We start from the raw sequence: 6,000 nt of genomic DNA on the forward strand, positions 1-6,000 counted from the left end.
TTCAACACCGCCTCCAGTGTGCCAGCGCAGCTTTTGGCCGCCTAAGCAAAGAGTGTTCGAAGATCAGGCCCTCAAATCTGCCACCAAGCTCATGGTCTACATAGCTGATGTGATACCCATCCTCCTGTGTGGCTGAGATATGGACCATATACAGTAGACACCGCAAATCGCTGGAGAAATAACACCAACAATGTCTCCCCAAGATCCTGCAAACCCCCTGGGAGGACAGACACACCGACGTTAGCGTCCTCGATCAGGTCAACATCCCCAGCATCGAAACACTGACCACACTCGACCAGCTCTGCTGGGCGGGCCACATTGTTCGCATACCTGACGAGCGCTCTACTCTGAACTACATGGCAAGCGAGCCCAAGGTGGGCAGAGGAAACGTTTCAAGACACCCTCAACGCCTCTGATAAAATGTAACATTCCCACTGACATCTGGGAGTCCCTGACTAAAGACTGTCCTAAGTGGAGGAAGTGCATTCGGGTGGGTGCTGAGCACCTTGAGTCTCATCGCCGAGAGCACGTAGAAACCAAGTGCTGGCAACGGAAGGGGCATGCGGCAAACCATTCCCATCACCCTTTCCTTCAACAACTGTCTGTCCCACCTGTGACGAGGGAGAGACTGTAATTCCCATGTTTTAGAGTGGAAGCAAGTCTTCCTCGATTTCGAGGAACTGCCCATCATGATGACGATTTAGCCAGTACGCTAACAAGCCCAGATGTTCCATCACAGGTTGGGGCCACCATGCTGCCGCATGCCGCTCCTTTTAAGGCCCCGACCTGCCGCAGATGTTCCCTGAACTGAGCTGCTTCAGGAGGGCGACTAGATTGGACGTCACCATAACCCAGGTCGGTGATTGAAGCATAGGCAGATACAGCAGGCGCAGTGGGAGATTATAGAGCGATGTGATCGCGGTCCAGGGGCAGTACAGGCTAGTCCACACTGCGATTGTGTGTGCACTAGGTCCATGCAGTAGAGCTGGTAGCCAGTCATCTTGGTTAATCCTCGCCACTGGACCAAGACCTAGCTCGGTCAAGCCCATGTGCAATGGCCACCAGATTTTTTTTTTAAATCATGCACAGGCATCTTCCACCCTTCAACATCCAGTTCGGGAATATTAGGCCCTTCATTGAAACCCGTGAAGTCATCAAACTCATTCCTTTTTGGCATGGAAGCAAGTCACCCTTGATGCGAGGGACCACCAAAGAACAACAAACCCCACGAGGGGGTGATTCTGGACTTGGTTTTGGGGAATGAAGAGGGGCAGGTGGAAGAGGTATCAGTGGGAGAGCATTTTGGTACTAGTGATCATAATTCAGTAAGATTTATGGTAGTTATGTACCAGAAATAAAAGTTCTCAATTGGGGTAAAGCTAATTTTGCTGAGCTGAGATGGGATTTGGCCCAAAGTGGGCTAGAAACAGCTATTGATGGTAAATCAGTGTAAAAGCAGTGGGAGGCATTCAAGGAGAAGAGCACGTATGTTTCCTTAGAGAAAAAGGGTGAGGCTAACAAATCTAGAGCCCCCTGGATATCAAGGGACATACAGGGCAAGATAAAGAAAAAAAAAGAGAAGCTTATGACAGATACCGAGAACTCAATATACTTCTAGAGTTTCTGCAGTAGAGTGCAGGGGTGCAATTAAAAAAGATATGAGGAAAGCAAAAAGAGCATGAAAGAATGTTTGGGTTTCCCCTAATTTTACTTGCAAAGATGTTTTATAAATACATTAAGAGCAAGAAGATAACTAAAGAAAGAATGGGGCATATTAGAGACCATCTGTTTGTGGAGGCAGAAGACATGGGTATGATTCTTAATGAATACTTCACATTTGTTTTCACAAAACATTGCACTGTGAGAAATATTAGAAGAAATAAACAGTGAGAGGAACTATTAAGAGGCTTAGCAGCTTTGAAAGTGGATAAATCCCCAGGCCTGGATGAAATCTATCCCAGGCTGTTGAGAAGCAAAAGAGGAAATAGCAGTGGCTCTGACCATTTTCCAGTCCTCTCTGGTTACAGGTATGGTGCCAGAGGACTGCTAATGTTGTACCTTTATTTAAAAAAGGAGAAAGGGATAGACCCGAGTAATTACAGGTCAGTCAGCCTCAGTGGTGGGAAAATTATTGGAAAATATTCTGAAGGACAGGATAAATCTTCATTTGGAAAACCATGGATTAATCAAGGACAGTCAACATGGATTTGTGATGGGAAGGTCATGTCTGACTAACGTCATTGAATTTTGAGAGGAGGATCAATGAGGGCAATGCATGTGGATTTTAGCAAAGCTTTTGATAAGATCCCAGCAAAGGGTAATGTTTGATGGATGCTTTTGAGAGTGGAAGGCTGTATCCAGTGGGATTCTGTAGGGCTCAGTGCTGGTTCCCTTGATTTTTGTGGTATAGATCAATGACTTGGACTTTAATGTTAGGGGTATGGTTAAGAAGTTTGCAGATGACACTAAAATAGGCTGTGTGGTTGATAATAAAGGAAGAAAGCTGCAGACTGCAGGAAGATATCAATGTACTGGCCAGGTGGGCAGAACAGTGGCAAATGGAATTTAATTCGGATAAGTGTGAGGTAATGCATTTGGGAAGGTATAACAAGGCAAGGGAATACACTGGAAAATGTAGTGGAACAAAGGGACCTTGGAGTGCAGGTCCACAGATCTCTGAAGGTAGCAGGCCAGGTAGATAAGGTGGTTAAGAAGGCATACGGAATACTTGCCTTTATTAGTCGAGGCATGGAATACAAGAGCACGGATGTTATGCTTGAACTGTATAAAACACAGGTTAGGCTGCAGCTGGAGTACTGTGTGCAGTTCTGGTCACCACATTACAGGAAAGGGTGCAGAGGAGATTTACAAGAATGTTGTCTGGACTGGAGAATTTTGGCTATAAGAGAAGATTGGAGATGCTGGATCTGTTTTCTTTGGAACAGAGGCAGCTGAGGGGAAAACTTATTGGAAGTGTATAAAATTACACCTTGTTTCCCTTAGCAGATGGGTCAACAACTAGGGGGCATAGAACTAAAGTAATTGGGGGGAGATAATAGAGGAGATATGAGGGGAAATGTCTTTACCCAGAGGGTGGAGGGGGTCTGAATCTCACTGCCTGAAAGCCTCACCACATTTGAAAAATTCTTGGATGTGCACTTAAAAGTGCCGTAACTGACAGGGCTATGGCCCAAGAGCTAGAAAGTGGGATTGATCTTGGCCGGCCGGCGCGGACACAATGGGCCGAAATGGCCTTCTTCTGTGCTGTAAATTTCTATGATCAAATACTTCATCAGATCGAGTGGAAGGCAGACAGTCAAGATTTAATGAGATGTTGCCATCCCTCATCCTTTCAGCCAAGGATGGAGTATCCCTACTTTGGTAAACCCATTGTGTGGAGGATACCAGAAATGGAAGAGTATCCTGTACATCTTTCTAGGCCACAACTGCCAGGAATCTACCCAGGTGAACGGTCTCAACTGCAAGGGTTATGTTCCTTGCAGGGATAATTGGAGTTGAATTGCTGCTTTGTCAGGGCACTGCATTCTTAAAACTTGAAATTGAGGGCCACAGCACAAGTGCAACAGAGTGGAATCCCCATCCATCCAAGCACAAGTCTGTAGACCTCATCTCAAAATGGAGGGACGTTCTCGCGTGCATAGGTAGGGTGACAGTGCCTCCAAAAGTTGCCCTAATCTAAAGGGAAAAAAAGCTTATCAATCCTCCCTAGAATTATTTCCCTCAGTCGAGGTAACGTTTGCAGTGTTTCACAAGGCAGTGTGTCATGCCAGCTCTCAACTGGTGAGACTTTCCTTGAGGCCTTAAGGGCAGAATTCCCATGGTAGCTTAGGAACTCTCCCAGATATGCCCCCTTGATGTAGGGAGGGTAACAAGAACAATCACCCTTTTCTGATCTCTCTTCCCCTTTCTCCCCCCCACAACAACCACCAGAAAATGACACCCAAAAAAAAACAGGAATCACAACCAAACCAAGAAAGCCCCAAATTCAAGTTAAAAGGCGGCATTTGACCAACTCTCTATTTTAGGCTCCAACCAGAATTGTAGGCCCTTACTAATAACCAAGAACAAGCACAAAAATGTCTAAATATGTAAAATATTAGTTACCCACTCAGTTAACAATTCATAATCAAATGATCAGAGACATACAGAATGAAAATCAGGCTCTTGCAAAATACAGCTGTGGAAACATTGACAAAAAAGTTAAAATACATGATTTAATTATATAGATTAAAAAATCACTGATCTGGTATCCAATTTCTTATTTAAAAACCTTGAATTTTCTAGGCTCAATCTGTTATGCTAACAGATTTAAATAGTGGACTACAAAAGAAACCAAGTTGTGCTGTGACATAAGCTAGACTATAAATAATGTTTTTGATGCTGTAGAGCACAGTCCTTACCGAGGAATCCCCTTCCCAATGTCACTGCAGTCTTTCTACTTCATTAAAATGAATAAATAAGGGATCCATGGAATAATTTATTTTAAATGTGGAACACTAAGGTAATGGACACTAACTCCCGGACATTTTCTTCGCCCACATTAAATGAACCTTTAGAAACTTGCTTGTGATTTCAATTTTCACAATGCAGCTTTGATAACCTTTTGTTTACCATTGTAGTTTTTAGTTATCTTCAGTAGATGTTCTCCACATTCTCAGAATAATGTTCCACACTCCATTTATACATGCATTTTCCAATAAATTACAATGCAGGCACCAAAACAACTGCTCGACTGCACTGCAATAGAGATAACCATTTATTCTGAGATGTTGTCTTGAAATTTATTTCAAAGTAACCTCCTCCCGTTTGTCCATCTGGATCCAAAGTAATGCTCCCAAAGTAATTTTAGTTCCAAATTTTTCTCAATGGATCGTTTCCTTGCCTAAAGATATGGCCTCTAACAGATATGGTTACATAGACATGAACAGCCCATCGATACCTAAACCAAGTTGCCATTCTTCGCATGTGAACCACGATAGAAAGTGTCAGACCATTCATCTGTGGAGGGCATCACAACCAAACCAGATTCTTCCTCACTAAACTATAGGGTGTGCATACATCTTGTGCGCGTATGTTTCTCAATAGCTTGGTTTGTAGACAGTTATGGATTTTCCTGCATGTCAAATACCCAGCTAACTAGAAAAACACTGTTCAAGTCAGCAGGTACAGGATACAAAATCATAGCTGGTTCCCCCTTAATTTCTTTCCTACGGTGCATGGGAGGCAGCGAAGTGTTTGGTCCAGCATTTCTCCTGACAAGCAAGTAGAAAATTACAGGCACAAACAAGAATTTAAGTTATCGCCTCCATGCTTAGATGCAACATATAAATTCTGCATCAATATAATTTTTCCTAACAAGGCACCTAGTCTACTTAAATCACTCAAAATCTGGTTCAAATCAGGCTTTCAAAAGATATTACTCATGTAAAAAGCATTTAATTATATAAACACATGGTGCATTCCTGCATTGAGAATTATATCCTTCCAAATTAAACACTAATTCAAACTTGTAGATTTTCCTGCAACTTTGCAATCACAGATGCCTATTCATCATCAACTATTCAGTTTAAGCAGCTGAATATACATTATACAAAATAAACAGAAAGAGGATAATTAATAGGCCCTTCATTCCTTCCACATTCACTTACTATTCCAAAGCCAGCTAGTACAACATACATCCTCCTGATTCATGCTCTGAAGGCAATAGCCTATGCAATTGCAAGTTAAAGTAATCAAGACATTAAAATTGGTACATAACATTTTAAAAATATAAAACACTTTCAACCATATCTATAAGAGTACATTATAAATTAGTTTCATTGTAGGTTGGATAGTTTCCTTTTGTATGCACAGTGAACAACTTCTACATACATATTCCATCAGATTGTTCAAGTGAGGGGTTGGTAAGCATACCTCTCCCAGTCTGGTAGCCTTTTAAACCTGGCATTAAACTGTTAAGTGTTAAATCAAGTCACGCTA

This window comes from Pristiophorus japonicus, chromosome 5 (genome assembly GCF_044704955.1).
Source record: "Pristiophorus japonicus isolate sPriJap1 chromosome 5, sPriJap1.hap1, whole genome shotgun sequence".
NCBI lineage: Eukaryota > Metazoa > Chordata > Chondrichthyes > Pristiophoridae > Pristiophorus > Pristiophorus japonicus.